This window comes from Nelumbo nucifera, chromosome 4 (genome assembly GCF_055504915.1).
Source record: "Nelumbo nucifera cultivar China Antique chromosome 4, China Antique-T2T, whole genome shotgun sequence".
Classification (NCBI taxonomy): Eukaryota; Viridiplantae; Streptophyta; class Magnoliopsida; order Proteales; family Nelumbonaceae; genus Nelumbo; species Nelumbo nucifera.
The window spans coordinates 93730123-93751407 of record NC_142652.1 but is presented as its reverse complement, the minus strand read 5'-3'; the positions used below and the strand labels follow the sequence as shown (position 1 = coordinate 93751407).

The 21285-nt window shown below is 43.9% G+C and overlaps 1 pseudogene across 1 annotated transcript; it reads right to left on the bottom strand.

Annotated features, from left to right (window-relative positions):
- Positions 1-517: 517 nt before the first annotated feature.
- Positions 518-3130, bottom strand: LOC104610525 (alkane hydroxylase MAH1 pseudogene; annotated as a pseudogene). Its single transcript, XR_016085369.1, has one exon. The product of XR_016085369.1 is annotated as an alkane hydroxylase MAH1 pseudogene (transcript).
- Between the last annotated feature and the right edge of the window lie 18155 nt (positions 3131-21285).

The following is a 21285-nucleotide window of genomic DNA, read 5'->3' as shown; positions in this document are numbered from 1 at the left end:
TGTTTAACCTAAAAGTGGAAGAAAATCAAATTGATAAAGAAACACTACAAAATAAATGACCTTTAGCTACAGATAAAACAATAGTTAAAAATTGAAATAACTCATTAAAAATGTAAACTCGAGAAGAAGAAGAAAAATTTACATTAGGTGGCTAAATTACAAGGTGTGGGTTTGTGTCTGTGGGATGGTAGTGAGAGGTTACATGTGCCAACAGATACACATGCATGGATCGATCGAGCTAAGCTGGGCCGGGCTCCCACACACACCCGTCACACCGTGTCCGGTACAGCATTGCTACGACGTGCCTTGATCAAAACCAGTAAGTCTTTTGGTAATTAATTTTTCATTTCAGATTATAAAAATGCTGAATTGATCTGTGTTGCTAGCTTTGCTTCAGTATCATGTCATCAGTAAGTCTTTTGGGGATTTTTTTTTTTTTTTTGTATGTGATTTTGCAGATTTTTTCAATTTGATATACGTACTGTTGTTAAGTATTGTTTAACCGGTTTTACCCCTATTTTCCACAACAAATTAAATTAATTAATACATGTAATTGAAGAATATCATCCAGCATTACAAGCAACAAAGTGAAAAAAAAAAAGCAAACTAGGGTTTTCCAACCTTCATTTGAATATTTTAATTGATTTTTAGGAATTTACAGGAGGACTACTAGGCCCTTGCTAATGAGTTTGTTTATATAACTACTTATGATAAAACTACCAAAAATTAAACCCTGATTTATTGGAACCAACTGTCTCTTTCTTTTACATTGACCACCAACCCATCCTTCATCTGAAGAACAATAATTAGTAGTAGAAGAGATTTTAGAAAAAAAAAGAGGATACCGCATTACAAGCAACCATAGAAGTGAAAAAAAACACCCTAGAGTTTTCTAAATTAATCTCCATTTGGATATTTTATACTATATATATTTTTTTTCTTTATGGAAAATAAGTTAATGAGGACCACTAGACTCTACCCAGTGAATTTTATTTTATTTTATATAAGTAGTTATGATAAAATTACCTGATTTATTGACACCATTACCAACTGCCTCTTTCTTTTACATTGACCATCAACCCATCCTTCATCTGAAGAATAATGGATCGTTTCAAGGAAACTGGGTGACCCTCCACAACTTGAATGCTGTAGTTGAAGAGAACAGCTGCAGCAGCCATCTTCATCTGAGTGAAAGCCATGTCCTTACCCAGGCAAGTTCTTGGTCCAGTGCCGAATGCAAATAGCAGCTTGGAGATCATTTCATTGTTCAGTGTCGTCCCATCCTCACGTAACCATCTCTCAGGCTTGAATTCCAGACAGTCTTTCCCCCACACAGAAGGCATCCTTGCTAGAGCATAATTTGAGAGCACTATCTGCATCCCTGGCTTCACAGTGGTGCCATCAGGGAGAATATCTTCCCTGATAGGACCTTTTTTCTGTGTAGCAACGGGAGGATACAGCCTGAGTGATTCACAAATTGCTGCATGCAGATACACAAACTCTTTTAAATCCTCTGAATCAAATACCCATGGCTTATTGCTTCCTATTCCATTACCCTTCTTCTTAGCGAAAGCAAGCTTTAATTCTTCCAGGATTTTTTCCTCCACATGGGGATTCCTACAAACCAACCAGAAGAACCAGAGAAGACCAGAGGCTGTAGTATCTCTTCCAGCAATAATAAAGTTTAGACTCAAGTCTCTAAGGAACTTCATCCTGGATTTGGACCAATATTCGTTTTTCTGTCCTTGAGACCTGATGAAGATAGATAATAGACTATTAATCTTCTCTGATTCATCAGTACCATTAAGCAATTGCTCCTTCTTCTGCAGAATGATGTCTATAATGGTGTTATCTGCAACTTCCCACGCTTTGGCCATCTTCTTCTCTGATCCAACATTCAACAGCCGCATAAGCTTCCAAATCAACATGGGGACGAAGTTTCTGTAGAGTATGGCTTCTTGTGCGTCATCAATGGCTTTAGCAACTACATTACCAGGAAGCTCTTTAGCCAGAAACCCCGGATCCTTTCCGCATGTTGTCATGGCAATGGTGTCAAAGGTGAACCTCAGAAGCACATCCTGCAAATCGATGACAGACCCTTCTCTAGCCACATGAGCTAACAATGGTAGAAGCTTTTCTTCGATTACCTTCTGGACCGTATAGCTGACGAAGCTCCGAAACTCAATCAGTCTGAAAGCCGAGTGTGAAGCCCTCCTCTGCGTTGCCCATGACTCGAAATCTGTGTTGAAGATACCATCACCCAGAATGTCGAATATCTGCCTCATGTCCTCCCCCTTTGGGTAGTTTCCAGAATTTACCTTGAGGATGTACTCGAAATTCTGAGGATCGCAACTGAACACGTAGTCGAGCTTTGAGAAGAGGCCCTTCAGGTAGAAGGTTTTGATGCCAAGCGAGATGAAAATCTCAGTTATCCAGTCATGGAGCCTGTTCATGTTCCAGGCAACCGTCGGTAGGGAGCCCAGGAAAGGCCATTCTGCTATGATTTGGTTCTTCAATTTCTGCTTGAAGAACAAGACCCATCTCATCAGGAAGAACACAGACAGAATGGCTAACAAGAAGTACCCAGATATGGATGCAGCAAATCCGTTAAACACCATTTTTTTTCCTGTTCAGCTACACATTAAGCGATGTAAATTGAATAACTCAACAGTCGCCTTGTCCAAACCATGAGTTTTAACAAGGTTCACAGTATGGATTCGATAAGTACAATACAATGGTTGGTTTTTATGGAGACTATCATATGGGAAAGAAGGAAGAATATGACTCAGTTAGTTTTAGACTTTTGAGGCTGTCTCCACTGCAACTGCACCAGTCTGGATTTAATGCAGTGAATAAAGCAGACTGCAGATAGATGAATCTGGATCTGCTGCACTTCTTTTTTTTGAAAGATTTTTCCATAGATGCTACATTTGAATTCAATTTGTGGTGTACATAAGACGTAGATACTGACCGCAATAATGATCAGTTCAGTGAAGGGATCGGACTATATCCATATGTACAGACAAGGTGGTGTTTGATAGCTAAAAGTGATTTTTTTTTCTTTGAAGATAGCTAAAAAATGCTTCTTATCTCTCATCTCTGGAATACGAACTTTTTTAGAGATGGGAAGCGCTTGAATTTGTGTTGAACATGTGATCTGAATTTCTAAAACGGTAAAAGACTTAAATATATTCTGAATTTTCTTACATTGACTTAAACCTACTCGAGTTAATAAAAAACATAAAAGTATCCTGCGACTCTTTTATTCTTCATTTTCTTTAAAATTTTACCCTATATATACTTCTCTTCTTCCTTTCCTCTTCCCGTGATTTAACCTAGATTTTTTATTTGCCTTCTAGTGGTAAGTGCTTCTACCTACCTCATGTGAAGCCAATGGATTGGTCTCAACATTGATTATTGTTTTGCCTTATGGACCATTGAGACCAACAAGATTGGTCTCCATATAATACCTCACCACTGCCCTTCCACCCAAATTGTTGTTTTTAGGTCAAAACTGAACTAGATCGATGAGTTGGGTTTGAGATACCAGGTTGAGCAATGGAGTTGCTTAGTTTTTAGTCAGAACTCAAAACCATCTTCATTACCACTTCTATCTCCAAAGATTGCAGCCACTTTCATGGCCAACTTTGTAGCCATTTCCCTCCTTTGATGTTAGACATTAGAGATCACATCTCCGCCCCACAGCACATCCCCGCCGTGTATTAGGAGCATCTCCCAATGATAGTACCAGAGTCGATGATATCATCATCGGGAGATGTTACCAATACACAGCGGGGATGTGCTGTGGGGTGTTGTGGGGTGGTGATGTGAATTCTAGACATTAACCTTAAGCTGTCATGCATATTCCCAATCTCCAAATCTTGCCCCAAATTAATTCAATCATCTCTTTCTTTCTTTCTCTCATTTTCTCTCCCCTTCGTGTATCAACAGTTGAGGATAGAAACTGATTGAATAAACATAGAACAACAAGGAAAAGGGAAGCCCGAACCCAATCCCTCTAACTAAACCTTGTCTTATCCATGACTTCATTGGGCCTTCACACTTTCTTTTGTAAAGATACAATACCTTATCTTTTGCATAGAAAAAGGCCACTGCAATACCTTTTCTTTGGCCTCACTTCTCTTTATTTTCCCTTTACTACTTAGAAGGGTAAAATAGGATTTTAAAAATTTAAATGAGTTGTTTCATTGATGGAGGTATTTAAAGTCTAGTGGTGTCAACTCATAAGGTATATTTAATTCTATTTAAAAATAATTAGGACATGTTTAAGTTAATTTATTAAAATTCAGGGTATGTTTAAGCCTTTTACCTCTTCTAAAATGGTAAAATGTTGCTAAGTTATTGATTGTGGTGAGACACTTTTCAGAGGTTAGAAATGTCTAAAATGTTCCTATTTAGTTTTTGAAATGATGAAAAATGCCCCTTTTAACACAAAATTGAGTCCTAGTTCTCTTTTGCCTTATCTTGACAAGCCTGCCTTCTTCAATGACGATGGTTTCTAGCTAAAACTTTGGCGTTTATTTGTTTATTTTTATATTTCCATTTTCTCGCTTTGTAGAAGAAGCTATTTTAGGTGTGTGGGTAGCATCTTGTGGTGTAGATCCACTAATCCAGTAGATCCTTTTGCGAAAACTAAAGCTTTGGTTGAGTTGGTTTGGGAGGATTTTTGTAGTAGTGGCTTTTCGCATTGCAAGAAGGGGGCGCTCCACCCAAACAATTTATAATCAATGTTTGATAAAAAAACACAGAAAGACCAAGGGTCTGTTTGGTGTGTCTTTCCGTGTGGTCTTTTGACTCATAGAAGATATAACTGTCAAAAGACGGAGCACCGAAAAGACACGAAAAGCTTATTTTGGGCTGATTTTGGGAAGTTTCAAATGAAGTTTCTCATGTCTTTCGCATTTTAATCTCATGCGAAAAAATACGGAAAGACGTGTGTCTACCAAACGTGCTTTAGGCTATTCAGATCTTCATACAAAAACTCAATGCGTCTTTTACATGTCAGAGCTACCAGAAGATCTTCCCAAAAAGACATGCCAAACGGGCCCTAAATCTATTGTCCTTCAGAAAAAAAACGACACTTTCCTCAAAACATCTTTTAATGGTTTGTGGAAGTAGTTCAACTAAAACTTCAGACCGCTTAAACAGATCCTTTTGGATGGCCAATAGTGAATTTGGGTTTTCACCCAACGGTATATAGTTTTGGAGTCTGGAAGCCTCAAAAGACTAATCGAATAGAAGGTTTTTGTGCCAAGTCTGAAACCAGTCGTGTATATAGTTTTATATATAATAGTGTTGAGCATATATGATATATGGTATTTGGGTTTAGATTTTATAACATACACCAAAACAATTACAAGTATCTATTTTATATAATACGTTTTATATATTTATTATTGTTATATAATATATTTTTTTTATATATTTGACATTTAATAAGCCCGGAATCCTAGGTTGGGCTCAAGCCAACATCCAAGCTTGAGTTCTTATGATAGGTACTAAGCCTAGCCCATGACCACCCCTAGTAGGGAGCCTAGGAAACACCTGTCAATGGGTTGGTTTTATCTGACAGGAAACACCTGTCCTAGTGCTTGGCTCCTTGCTTGTTTTGAAACAATTTAGACCCTAATCAATTATTTCTTAATAATTAATATATAAAAATTTCTTCCTTTTTTCTTATATATTTTTATATTTTATGTCTAAAATGAAAAAAATTAATAGATAATATATAAGATGATTTTAGTTGAAAACACTAGATTTATTAATATATACATAATTTACTGTTTTATTGTCATTTTTATTAGGATTATATTATCAAAAATCAATTACTTATATAATTAATTATAGCTGTCAATATAGTTGAATCCATTGGGTTACACCCTGTCCTGACCTAGACTCAACCTATTGATAGTACTAATAATTAGGTTCTTCTACGTGAAACACTCACCATCTCATCTTTTGTAAAAAGTATTCTAGCCAGTTATGTATAGAGATGGCATTACATAGGTAATTTGATTTCTTTAATGGTCAATTTTCTGTTTAATTGGAGATGTTGTGTATTAAATCAATCATAAAATACTTTGCATGGAAATCACTGTCTCAACACCAGCACTAATGATGTGGTGTTGACATGAATAACAACTCATTTTTCATTAAGACTGTGTTTAGTTTAATTTGAAGAAAAAAGTAAGAAAAGGAAGAATAAGATAAGAAAATTACCTTTCCCTACTTTTTCCCTCAAACGAAACATAGCCTAAATAGAATTCAAGCATAAATAATGGTATTTGTATTAGTGCTTCAACTCAAAACATTACAAGTTGAAACACCAACAATACCAAACACAACCTTCCACCCAATACGCGGCTGGGATGCCCCCTTGTGGAGAGCTTATGTGAACTCCGGTACTCCTATCTACCACGCAGATGCCTAAGCTGCTTTTGTAAGCAATATTCTAGCCAGTAAACTATACATATAGATGGCATCACATAGGTATTTTGACTTTAAAGCTTAGTTCCGAAGGAGTATAAATACAAATATATGTATTTGTACTGTATATATTTATATTTATATTCCTTCCAAACTGAGCCTAATGATCAATTTTCTATTTAATTACAGACCGTTGCGTGTTAAATCAATCATAAAATACATCCCTGTCAATAGTGTTTCGAGAATAATTGTCTATAAAGCAAAGTCTCAAGTCTCATTTTTCATTAAATAGGATTCAAGCACAACTAGTGGTATTTGTATTGGTATATATATATAGATAGATAGATAGATAGATAGATAGATATAGATATAGATATATATACATAGATGTATATATAATCTGTAGGTCTATGTTACTTGTACCTATTACACCAGATACATTAAACTGCTTTTAAAAGCAATACTATAGCTAGTTAAGTATACATAGAGATGGCATCACATATAGGCCTTTTTGATGGAGGATGATTTGACCCGACCTATGAAACGGTGACGCGTGGACACTGACTCAGCACGAGCAACAACTCAGCATTGTAGCCTAATGCGACCAAGTGACGAGCCCATAAAGCAGCTCGCTACATCGTAACTCACAAAAGGAGAAGCTCGCCACAACGCGAGCTCCAGGTTCCCCGAGCTACCTTTGATGGGATACTCTGAGGCAATTTTAGCTCGCGAGCTAGGGGAACTAGCTCGCCCAAGCTCCCAAGCAGACAAGTCATCCCAAGGACCAATTCTATTAAAGGTAATCCTGAAGTAATTCGAGCTCGCTACAAAGTAGCTCGAGAATGGACGGCATGGGCACTCCTCAGGAAGCTTCTACTAGACAGGAACACACTGATCTGCTTGTAGATACCTTGAGGTGAAGACACCTTGGGCCAGACAGCTCGGCTTAGCTTGTCACAGGCAGCTCGCTGCTTACAAGATAGCCCGGGACAGGGTAACTCACGGAAGGGTAGTTCGGCATATTGTAGGAAGGTCTCCTGCCCGACCACCGTACTCGACAAATCTGGGGACAACAGCCATATCCCTCGTCAGACAGCGTCGTGCCTACCACCTTTAGAGGGTGTCTTACACCTGACAGGCACGTACCCTGCGGTGACAACCCCGCACGTGCCACCTCAGCCCAGCCAGTAACGGCTGCGGCAGACTGACAGTGGCGGTTATACCCGCCCTGTTAGAGGCCAGTGGACCTGATACAACGGATTTCTGTTATAAGGAGCTAGTATCAAGGGATGGAGGTATGATCTTCTACTCACACGCTATCTGCACTCTTAGCCTTCATCTTCTCCTTGCTTCTCCTACAGAATACGAACTTAAGCATCAGAGTGTTCCCGCCGGGCAACCCCCCGGGGATTCTTCTTCTTCTCCATCTCAGGTACCTTCTAAGAGCCACGTAAGTGCCAGCTAGGAGTGACCGGATCGCACACCACCATTTAGCACCGTCTGTGAGAAACACTTCTAAAAGCCTTCCTCTAAACCTTCATAGTTCTTTCTTCTCTGAAAACTCGACACTCATGACTTCCTCAAGCAACGTCGGACGAAGCGTGGAGATAGATAACTCCAGGGAACAGCCCCAACTTCCTACTGTCTGCATCGGACAGTTCACCGTCCCCCTCTCAGCGGACGGAATTCCTAGTTTGAATGTGCCTCTTACGAGGGCACCCGTTGTTGCTCCATTCCCTACTACAGTCAGAGCAACCTTCATCGGACCCTCGGTTGTGCCCCTAGCGGCCAACCTGAACCAATTGGAGGACTTGGTGCAGTGCATGCGGGCCATGTAGGCTCAAATGCAACAGTTTCAACAATTCCAGCTCTATCAACAACAGGTGCTACACCAGGTCTCCCAGTACCAGTATCAGCAGCAATTCCCTCAGCTGCCTCAACCTCAGCTTCAACAGCCGCAACTCCCTCCTCGGCACCCAGCCTCACAGCGGGCTAGGTCTCGCCGCCATGAGGAGCACCTTTCTCACCAAGGGGAGGCCCCCCAGAACCCTCCTAAGAGCCAGGCCTCCTCCCGCGACAAACAAGAAAGACTGGCCACTCCGGTCTCACCGCGGGTAGTCAGGTTGGGAGGACCTCAGCTCGCCAGGTCCACGTCGCCTCAACCCTCAAAGCCCGATACCCCATTCCTAGAGAACCGATTCGAGATCCTGGCCACAAGCTCCAAGCAGGATCCCTCTGTTCGTAGCCATCACCAGTGGCCTGAGCTACTTCCTGCACACACCATTCCTGATAGCATAGAGGTGAGCAGCACGAACACCGAGCCCACCACGAAGCAGAGATGCCACCGCCGAGCTCGCCAATCTGCCCCCCACAACCTGCCCAAGCTTGGGGGCAGATCGGGCGAAGTCAAGGCTCCCCTCCTTTCAGTTCAATCCCCCTATCTCCCGAGCTCCTGGCATTCCCAATTCTTAAAGACTTCAAGCTCCCCCCTCTTGGCAAGTATGATGGGTTGTTCGACCCAAATGATCACGTAGATGCCTTTCAGTCGCAGATGCACCTAGCGAGAACCAGTGAGTCGTGCATGTGCGTGGCCTTCTCCACCACTTTCAGAGGAGTAGCCCGCACATGGTACCGGAACCTGGCACCCAGAGCAATAAGAAGTTGGGCGCAGTTCGCGCAAGCCTTCACATCCCACTTTGTCACCAGCAAGCGGTGCCCGCGAATTGAAGAAAGCCTCCTCAACATAGTGCAGAGAGAGGGAGAGTCCATCCAGAGCTATATCAAGTGGTTCAACGATGCTTGCATGTAGATACCACACCTGGACCCTGCTGTGCGCCTCGCAACAGCCAAGAAAGGCGTGACGCATAAAGAGTTCAAGTGGCACATGGTCGTCAACCAACCAACGACCATAACCGAATTCCTTAAGCTTGCGGACAAGTTTATAGCCACGGAGGAAGAGATCAAACATAAGGGCGAAGGCGTGCCCGAGAAGAGGAAAAGGGAAGGAGAGCCTTCTCCAGTCAAGGGGACAGCCGAAAGAAAAAAGATGCAGGTCGAGGGGCAAAGTCGGGTCAGTCGTTCCGAACTCCAGTAGCGGACCGAATTGATTACACCCCATTAAACGCGAAGAGGGCCGAAACTCCGTATGTGAAGTGGCCACTCCGTTTGAGGGGGAATCCCAATGAAAGAAATAAAAATCTGTACTACAGTTTTCACAGAGATCACGGTCATAGTATCGAAAATTGTAAAAACCTCCGACGAGATTGAGAGGTTCATCCATCGCGGATATTTAAGGAACTTTGTACAAAATAACAACAACAACAGCAACAACAACAACAACAACAACAACAACAGCAACAACAACAACAACAACAACAACAACAACAACAACAACAACAACAACAACAACAACAATAATAATAATAATAATAATAATAATAATAATAATAATAATAATAATAATAATAATAATAATAATAATAATAATAATAATAAAACAAGTCGGCAAGGGGAGTGCGGTAAGGATGCTCCCGAGTCCAACAGCAGGCCGGTCGAACAATTACAGAGGCAGCCTCCAGAAGAGAGGCTGGTTCGGGGCACCATCCACGTGATAGTGGGAGGCTCAATCGTCATGGGTTGTACTTCAGCAGCAACTTAGACGTCAGTTCATGAAGCTGCCCGGGAAGAACAGAATCCTCCGAAGCAGCCGATGACAAAAGAGCCAATTTTCTTTACGGAGGATGATGCGCGAGGGGTCCACTACTCCCATGATGACGCGCTTGTGATAAAGCTGAGGATCAACGACTTTGAGGTCAGGCACATACTCGTTGACTCAGGCAGCTCGACAGACATTCCCTAAAAAGCCGCGTTCGACCAACTTCAGTTGCAGAGAAGTGACTTGAAGCCTGCGAACATTCCTTTGGTGGGCTTCAGCGGAGAAGAAGTCCGGTCCTTTGGGAAGGTAATAGTACCTGTGGAAGTCGGCACGTGGCCCTGCGTAGTCAGACTCAACCACGACTTCCTAGTGGTCGTGACCCCCTCCCCATACACTGCTATAATAGGTTGACCAATCACCCATGTTCAACGGGCAGTGGTCTCCACCTATCATCTGGCAATGAAGTTCCCTACAAACTTCGGTGTGGGGGTAGCGCGGGGCGACCAGCTCGAGTCCCGCAAATGCTATGTCACCGCTCTGAAGGGAAAGACCAAGGTCGCTGACGACCTTGAATTGGAGTGCCCTTCGGAGCAAGGCGAAGAACGAGCTGCGCCCACGGAAGAAACAGTTGTTGTCCCGACCTTAGCAGCAGACCCATCTTGGACGCTTCAGATCGGTGCTTCCGTCTAGGAACCTCTACAATCCGAACTGGTAAGTTTCTTACTTCAAAATTTATATATTTTTGCATGGTTTGCGGCAAAGATGCCCGGTATAGACCTTGACCTTATAACTTACAAGCTGAATACTGATCCTGTAGTTAGGCCCGTTAGACAGAAGAAACGCAACCTATCCCCGGAGCGGTGGAAAGCGGTCGACGAGGAGGTCGAGAAGCTCATCGCAGCTGACTTCATAAGAGAAGTCCATTACCCGAGCTGGGTAGCCAACCCCGTTCTGGTAAAGAAGGCTAACGGCAAGTGGCGCATGTGCGTCGACTACACCGACCTAAACCGAACTTGCCCGATAGATTGCTTCCCGCTCCCCAGAATTGACCGTTTGGTGGAAGTGACCTCAGGGCACGAGTTGCTGAGTTTCTTAGACGCCTATTCGGGCTATAACCAAATCAAGATGGACCCGACGGACGAAGAAAAGACTACCTTCATCACAGAGTTCGGTCTATACTATTACAAGGTTATGCCCTTCGGGTTGAAAAACGCAGGGGCATCCTTTCAAAGGCTTGTAAATAAGTTGTTTGCGCCATTAGTTGGCAGAAAAGTAGAATGCTATGTAGACGACATGGTTGTCAAAACTCAATTTTTGCATGAATTAATACAAGACTTGCATTATGTTTTTGAAATTTTGCATAAGTTTAATATGAAGTTGAATCCAAACAAGTGTGTCTTCGGTGTTACCTCGGGTAAATTCCTAGGGTACATCGTTAACCGACGCGGCATTGAGGCCAACCCGGATAAGATTAAGGCCATCTTAGATGTGAGACCACCCCAGAAGTTGAAGGAGGTTCAGAGGTTGAATGGCCACTTAGCTGCCTTGAGCCGCTTCATGTCCAAATCGGTGGACCGCTTTCTGCCATTCTTTAAGGCAATTAAGAGCAAAAAGTTCAAGTAGACCCAAGACTGCCAGCTCGCGTTTGACGAGCTTAAGAAATACCTCGCTAGTATGCCAATCTTAACCCGGCCCGAGGAGGGCGATGTTTTAGAACTGTACCTCTCGGCAAGCGACGAAGTGGTCAGTTCGGTACTAATAAAGGAAGTAGATCGGGTCCAACGACCCATTTATTATGTTAGTAAAATATTGCAGGGAGCAGAGACGAGATATCCGGAGATAGAAAAGCTAGCATATGCCCTGGTAATTGCAACTCGGAAGCTCCGCCCGTACTTCCAGGCTCACACTGTTATCGTCCTCACCGACAAACCTCTGAGGCAAGTCTTACTTAAGCCCGAGGTCTCTGGTCGGTTGACGAAATGGGCCGTTGAGCTCAGCGAGTACGACCTCCAGTACAAGCCGCGAATTGCCATTAAGGCCCAAGCCTTAGCAGATTTCATCGCCGAATGCACATTCAATTCCAAAATTCCCAGGCCGATTGAGCACGAGGTCCCCAGTTCGGGCGAGCCCGAAGCTCCCAGGCCGGTTGAGTCCGAGCCCCCGTGAGGTAGCAGCCAGTGTGGCATCTCTCCTAGTTCGGCCAAGCGCGAGCTGGGATGAGGAGCCCTGGATCCTTCATGTACATGACTCCTCGAACCAACATGGCAGCGGAGCCGGAATAGTCCTGCACGGCCCAAGTGGCACGAAACTGGAGTACGCGCTACGCTTCGAGTTTGCGGCATCTAACAATGAAGCGGAGTACGAGGCGTTGATAGCCGGACTAGCCTTAGCTAGAGAAGTAAAAGCCAATCACATTGTTATCTTCAGCGACTGCCAGCTCGTGGCCAACCAGGTCACTGGCGAGTACAAAGCTCGTGAACCAACCATGGTCGCCTACTTAGCCAAAGTCAGAGAGGCCCTGCTAAACTTCCAGTCACACTTCATCAGACAAATCCCTAGGTCAGAGAACACTGAGGCCGACGCCCTGTCCAGGTTAGCCAGCACCAGCGACATCCATGAGAACCGTGTACATAGAGGACTTGCCTCGGCCTAGCATTCTCGGGGGGGCAAAGGAGGTCGCTTCCGTCGTTCAAGCGGAGCCGAGCTGGATTGACCTGCTTGCGAGCTTCTTGCTACACGCGACCCTCCCTGCAGATCGCAATGCAGCCAGAAGGGTGCAGCGCCAGGCAGCCAAATACGTCATGATAGATGAACGGCTATACCAGAGATCCTACACGCTCCCCTACCTGCATTGCTTGTGATCTACCGAAGCCGAGCTCGTACTCTGCGACACTCATGAGGGTCTGTGTGGCGGACACTTGGGGGGCAGGGCCCTCGCCCAAAAGGCACTTTGACCGGGGTATTATTGGCCAACAATGAAGGCAAATGCCATTGAACTCGTTAAAAAATGTGACAAATGCTAGAAGCACGCCAATATCCACCACCAACCTGCTGCCGACCTCAAGTATCTCACCAACCCGTGGCCCTTCGCTCAATGGGGCATCGATCTACTCGGGCCATTCCCGCCAGCAACGGGTGGGAGGAAGTTCTTAGTAGTAGTAGTGGATTACTTCACCAAGTGGGTAGAGGCTGAATCCCTTGTAACGATCATAGCCCGGAACGTCCAAAACTTCTTTTGGAAGAACATCGTGTGCCGCTTTGGGTTACCTCGGGTACTGGTTTCTGACAACGATAAGCAGTTCGAGGACATCAAATTCCAAGACTGGTGCCAAGACATGAGGATCCGACATAACTTTACTTCAGTCGCACACCCTCAAGCAAATGGTTAGGCGGAAGTCACAAACAAAGCCATCCTCCGTGGACTGAAGGCACGGTTAGACCGAGCTAAAGGGTTGTGGGCAGATGAGCAACCCAGTGTTCTATGGGCCTACCGGACCACGGAGAAGACCGCCATGGGAGAAACCCCCTTCAACCTCTCCTACGGCACCGAAGCAATTATCCCCACAGAGATCGAAGTACCTACACTGCGACTAGAAGCATACAATGATCAAACGAACGAAGATGAGTTGTGTACCAACCTTGATCTACTTGACGAAGTAAGGGACCTCGCGTACATCAGGACCGCAACCTACCAACAGAGAGTAGCTCGGTACTACAACGCCAAGGTCAAGAAGCGAAACCTCCGCGTTGGCGACCTGGTCCTACGTAAAGTTATGGTACCTGAGCCTGGCGCTGGCAAGCTTGGGTCCAACTGGGATGGACCTTACCGAGTGAAACGAGTGCTCGGGGAAGGAACATACGAGCTCGAGACCCTCGAAGGAAAACAAGTACCTCAGGCATGGAATATTGTCAACTTAAGACAATACTATCTGTAACAACTGAGTAGGCCACGAGCCACTCCCCGAGCCTAAGGGCCAAAATGCCAAGCTAACATGACCTTGGCACAATAGGACCCAGTCGCCTCTATGGCTTGGGCGAACTCCAAGAGTGGGCTATAAGTCACTCCTATAGCCTAAGGGCCAAAATGCCGAGCTAACATGACCTCGGCGCAACAAGACCCAATCATCTCCATGATGTGGGCAAACTTCAAGGGTTGACCACAAGTCGCCCCCTGGCTTACGGCCTAAGGCACCGAGCTAACCAACACCTCGGCATCAAGAAGGACTTAACCAGTTTGACGATGGGGGTAAAGTATTTAAAGTATGAGTAACTCGGGTTTAAACACCGACAAGAATAGCTTGTTCCGGTATGTTGATCGAACTAAAGAATAACCGATGAGTATATGGTTCGGGCACGCATGGTAATCACTTCGCCGTGCACCATAGAGATGCCTTGAGTGATTTAAGGGACAGTTCGAAATAACGATTATCGAGAAGTCCTACTTCGGGTATGTAGCTCTAATAGCTCGGGTGTTGAGATCGCCTTAGCAAAGATAAAGAATGCACACCATACTTAGAAGAAAAAGAACTTTCATTACCATTTCAAAAAAAAAATAAAAAGAGAAAAATGACAAGGCAATAACCGAGATAAGCAGCTTGGGAAAGTGTAACAATCACAGGGCATAACAGCCCAACCAAAGATCTTTGAAAGACCAGGTTTATGGCACCCGGGAGCCACCAGAAGTCCAAGAAAAACACCGCCTCAGGGATCTGCCTCCTCATCCTCATCCTCCAGGGAGTCAGGCTCCTCTTCCTCCGCTTGATCCGCCGTCTCGGGAGAAAGACCCTTCATAGTGATGTCGTCGAGGTTGAGCCCGAAGAACTTCTTCCGAACCAAGCACCGATAGAGCTTAAACCTAGAGCGGTACGAACTCGAGCCATATTCCACCTAGAGGTCATGGAATTCCTAGGAGTCTTTGAAATCCCAAACCGCCTTCTCTCGTTCGGCCTCCACCATCTGGTCAAAATTTCAAGTCTGATCTAGAAGAGTGGACTCCAAGTCCCGTACCTGCTGCCGAAGGAGCTCCCTCTCTGTCGCCACCCTTGATGACTCCTCCTGGTAACGCTTTCTCTCTTCAGAAAGCCGGGCAATTTGGGCCTCCTGGTCGTGGACGAGCAGCTCCTGAGATTCACTCCCCTTGCGAGTGTGATGGAGCTCACCCCGAATCTAGTCGAGCTCGCCCTGGAGCTTCTTATTAGTAGCCCGCTGGTCGAGGGCGTCGACATGGTGGATGCGCATCTGGAGAGCCATAGCATGGATGGTGGTATTCACCTGCCAACAGAAAGAAGATCAGAGGACAACAAAAGGAAGCGAAATGAGAGAAGAAGGGAAGGAATCACTTACCACCATGCAGTGGGAGGAGGCAAACACGGCAAGGTCCCCGGGCTTCATATTCCTCCAATGGGCGACCTCGTTGTTGTTAATCGCCTTCCGGCTCCTCCGACGAGCCACGATGTAGTCGTTCACCCCTTCCTAGTTCTCCACTAGGAACGGGGATGGCTGGAAAGGGTTACGGAGAGTCGCCCCCTCCGAGACCAGCCCCACTAGTTCCCTCGGATGGAGGTGGCAGGATCTCAGGTTGAGGGGAGGATAAAGTTGGATTGGCAGATCTGAACTCAGTACCCCCCGAGGTGGGAGTTCGGTCGGGGCGTGACCTCTTCACCTTGCGCCCCTGGTTGCTTGAAAGAAGGCGGCGTGAGTCGATACCAGACATGATGGCTGCCAAGAAGAAATAACAGTATCAGTTCGGTAAGAACGAGATATATATATATGCATATGAACACAATGTCGTGACAAAAACCGCATGACCTAAAAGGACAACCTACCCGGGCTCAGGCCGGCCTGCACGAGCTTCTCCTCGGCCAAGTAGTCTGAGCAGAGGAAGCCTACTGATGCCCAGGACAGCATCGTTTTCTGAATTTCGGGGTCCAGCTCGACCTCGGAGTCCTAGACGGCGCCCCTCCAAGAAGTAGGGAAGGGCCACCCTTTGGGGTTGCGGACCAAAAATTAATCCCGCTTCCAGGCGGGGATTTTCTTCGGGAGCTCATGCAAGAGCTTGTAGCCACGGCGGGGAGAGAAGTAGTAGAGACGCCTCTCCGACGGGGCCCCAGGAGTGGCATTCTTTATACAGAGGATAGCGGAGAAGATGTCTAGACTCAAGGGAAGACAGTATTCCCAACACAAGGATATCGTTCCAACCAAGTTCCTGATGGCATTGGGATAGAGCTGGTCAATAGTGACATTGAAGTGGTTTAGCACCTCCACTATCAAGGGGTGCAGGGGGAGACGCAGGCCAGCCTCAAGTTGCTCCTGGTAAATGACTATATCGTTGGGGCCATGCTCCCACGGAAAGTTACTAGTGGGGATGCAGTAGAGAAGGTCCCTAGGGAGGTGGAAATAGCTAATCAGAGACCTAAGTCTCCCCTCTGTCATGGAGGAAGGGCCGAATGTGTCAGGCTCCCTTCCCCGCGAAGTAGAAGCTCCTTCGCCGGAGACCTCCCTAGCCCCCAGAACCTGCTCCCAAGCTCCCCCCGAGCTCGAGGGAGCTTCATCGTCCTGGTCACCGCCCTGGTGACGGGCATGGTACGGGTATCCCGACATGACTGATAATAAGTAAGACTCACCGAAAGGGGACATGATGAAATAAGTTGAGGACTTAAGTAGACTTGACAGGTGCGCAACCTCAGAATCCGAAGACAGCAAGATGACGTGAAGGGAAATGAGGCCTAGAGGGCCCTCCTATTTATAGCCCCCACGTCTCCGAATCGACGACCCATATCAAAGCAAATCCAACGGTTCATAGGCGCACTGACCGCACGCCTTTTGAAAACTGAAGGTGATTGGCAGCACGTCTTCCACAATTAAGGCAATGACGATTGCACGACGCTCGAAATTAAGAGCCACTTTAGCATGTTTTGGGAATCCGAAAAGTCAGGAAATCTCTTGATTCCCGCGAATGCATTTAATGTGAGTAGTCAATCAAGTTTGAATTTCGGTCAAATCAGTCCATCACGTTTCATGGACTCCTTGCGCTAAGGCAATGCTCTCAGCTCAAGGAGTGGGGGGCAATTGATGGAGGACGATTTGACCCGACCTATGAAACAGTGACGTGTGGACAATGACTCAACACGAGCAACAACTCAACATTGTTGCCTAGTGCGACCAAGTGACGGGCCCATAAAGTGGCTCGCTACATCGTAGCTCACAAGAGGAGAAGCTCGCCACAACACGAGCTCTGGGTTCCCCGAGCTACCTTTGAAGGGATACTCCAAAGCAACTTTAGCTCATGAGCTAGGGGAACTAGCTCGCCGAATCTCCCAAGTAGACAAGTCATCCCAAGGACCAATTCTGTTAAAGGTAATCCTGAAGTAATCCGAGCTCACTACAAAGTAGCTCAAGAATGGGCCACATGGGCACTCCTCAGGAAGCTTCTACCAGATAGGAACACACCGATCCGCCTGTAGATACCCCGAGGTGAAGACACCTCGGGCCAGATAGCTCGGCTTAGCTCGTCACAGGTAGCTCACTGCTTACAAGGTAGCCCGACAGAGGGTAACTCACGGAAGGGTAGTTCGGCATATCGCAGGAAGATCTCCTGCCCGACCACCGTACCCGACAAATCTGGGGACAATAGCCATATCCCTCGTTAGACAGCGTCGTGCCTGCCACCTTTAGAGGGTGCCTTACACCTGACAGGCACGTACCTTGCAATGACGGCCCCGCACGGTAGATTGACAGTGGTGGTTATACCCGCCCTGTTAGAGGCTAGTGGACCTGATACAACGAATTTCTGTTATAAGGAGCTAGTATCAAGGGACGGAGGTATGATCTTCTACTCACGCGCTATCTGCACTCTTAGCCTTCATCTTCTCATTGCTTCTCCTACAGAATACTAACTTAAGCATCAGAGTGTTCCCGTCGGGCAACCCCCCGAGGATTCTTCTTCTTCTCCATCTCAAGTACCTTCCAAGAGCCCTGTAAGTGCCAGTTAGGAGTGATCGGATCGCACACCATCACTTTTCATGGGTCGGGCTGGGCCGGGCTTTCACTCTATATTAACAGGTTTTTCTAAGGCCCGAGCTCGACCCTCATAAAAAGCCCGAAGCCCGGGCCTGGGCCCGAGCCCGAAATTTAGCCTATAGTGTTACTACTGTTGAAGCGGCTAAATAGAGAGAGAGAAATTATAAGGAAAATAATAAAAAATGTATATATTAAATTATAAATATTATATTATTTATATATTTTATATAATATATAAAGTACATATTATATATTTTATAAAATATATAATGTTGAGTCGAGCTGGACTTTTTTGACAAATCCCGAGTCCGGCCCGAAACACAATCGGACTTACTGTGTTAGGCCCGAGGTCAGACCCGCAGGCCTAATTACATGACCAAGCCCGACTGAGGTGCGGGCCGGGCCATTGGGCTACCCGGCCCATGAACAGGTCTAATCAAATAGGTATATATTTTGAATTTAATGGTCAATTTTCTATTTTAATTAGAGACTGTTGTGTGTTCAATCAATCATAAAATGCTTTGCATGGAAATCCCTGTCAGGTGTGTTTCAAGAAGTTCTCTATAAAGCAAAGTCTCAACTCCTTGACTAATGTGGAGTTGATGTGGTGTTGACATGAACAAAAGACTCATTTTTTCACTAAATAGGATTCACACACAAATAGTGGTGTTTGTATTGCTTCTTCAACTCAAAACATTAGAGGTTGAAACACACCAACAATACCAACCACAACCTTGTTTCTGCTCAACATAATGGCTGATACATTGACAGATTCCACAACCCCAATCAGAACTTAATGCATTAATTGATTGAATCTGTAGACGGATGTATCTTCTTTTCCATATGTTACATTAAACAATCAGTGTGTGACAAGTGTTCCATTATAATATATAAATTTAAAATTTTTAGATAGGTAAGTCTTAAAAACCTATGTGGCTAACGGGACCTGATCTAGTAGGCACAATATGGTAAGAACATTCAATGAACACTTGATAAATATTTCAATAACTGTCCGTAATTTTAAATCTTTTTCAAAGGTAGGCTGCGGGTACATTAAGGGACAGGTGTCAAAATCTTTCTTAGTGCTCGTTGATGGGAGTTACAACTTTGTGTACAGCAACTGTGCAAGTAAGAATTTGTTCTGTACCAGAAATGAAAATATACTTATTTTTTCAACTGTTTTTCCCAACCAAACTGAATCATTTACACCAAGTTTGTTTAACCATCTTTAAATTTAATTACATGATTGTTGTTTTTGGGAGTTGATCAATGTTGTTAATTAGATTAAAATTGCTTTTGAATAATCTTCAAGATTTGTACTTTCAAAAGGCAAAACTACAATTCTACTCTAACCCACGGTAGTAAATGTTCAACTGCCCCAAGTTGTTGGAAGGTTGGTGGGATGGATACAATAAATGCAGGGAAACAAAAGTTGTAAAATCTTACTACAGGGCTGTAACAACTAACAAATGGTCTCCATGGATTTATTAGTAGCTGGCTGTGCAGTTGCAACAACACACAAATGTATCTTAAGCAATATGTAGTTGCTATCCGACATCACCATGGCCTACTAACGTATCTTAACAACCAAATTCAAATACATGAAGCAAACCAAAAAAATAAATAAATAAAAACATGGAACCACCAAACGGCTTTGAATGACCAGTTACTTTAGGTTGCAAGGTTGATCACTATTTGTGCTTTTAAAGTCTAAAAGCGCAGAGCCTCAATTTTAGGGTTATTTGATAATACTTTTAAGATGTCTGACGTCTGAAAAACATGCTTTTCAGAGAAAAAATAGTTTATCTCTTACCAAATGCATAAAACACTTTTTGTTGGCTCATTTTTGTTTCCCACATGTAAGGGGGCATTCGTTTTTTGGATTTTGAGAGGGGGAAAGTTGGTCGATGGGATTTTGGTTTCTATTGACCAAAAATCGCATGTTCTTTTTTCAGATTAATATGGGAATGAGGGAAAGTTTATTTTAATTCCTAGCTATCACTTACACTTACCCAGGTAAGTGGGTAAATAACTTTCTCACCGGGGGGAGGGGAAGTTTCTAGCACTTGAATGGGACAAAAATGCCCATTTTAATAATAGATTTTTATGACTAAAATGGTCATTTCTGTTTTTTTCTTAAAAAATAAAAGAACAAGGGTAAATACACTTATTTGGATAAGTGTTTCCCAAAAAAAAACTTACCCAAATAAATTATATTTATCAGAATAAATAACTTACGTACTGAAAGTATGGGACCTAAAAGCTAAAAAGCAAAAGCTTAATTGTGTAAATAGGGCTTAATTTTTCTGCACAAATGGCAATGTATGCAATTGCCTTGAAATGTTCTGAAGTTACTTCACATTGATAAATAGATTTTTATGTTCGTATTTTTTGTCATTCCAACATTTTAATCCTAATAAAGATTTTGGGTAAATTACTTATATCTCTCTCGTCGTAGGGTTTTGGTCAAATATTAAAATATTGTCATTCCAATATTTTAATCCTAGTTGCTATCAACTTATTAATTCCTTGTAGTTTAGGGTTGAGCCTCTTATTCCATACTTTTCAAAGTCCATTTTACCCTTAATTCACACATTTTGGCATATTTTATTGACAGAGATACCCTCATTTATACGGTATACTAAGGGTAAGTCTTTTTCTGCCATGCATGATGTTAAGGTGGGAATGAAACAATGAAACAAATTTGAAGAAAATAAAATAATTAAAAATTTAAAATAGTAAAACTGTATTTAATGTTCATAAATAAGGGGATTTTTGTCCACTCCAATATATATTTTATAAGGCAAAACGAATATTTTGTCAGTAAGGCTCAGTTTGGAAGGAGTAGAAATACAAATATATAGAGCACAAAATTTTGTATTTTGTATTATTTTGTATTTGTATTTGTACATTTTCCAAACTGAGCGTAAGAGTATTTTTTTAAAACATCTTTTCCTGTTTTGATTCTATATTCCATTAACAAATCCCCCAAATCCCTCTGTAGTTTGGTGATCTTTCTTTGATACTGTTCATAGGTGGGTTTTGAGTTATTTTGAACAGTGTCAACAATATCATTAATCTATATAATTAAACAAGTCTGCAGAGTAGAGTGAAGCTTCGAGCTTTGTTTACAGTGTTTTCGAAATTGGACCAGATCGGATAGT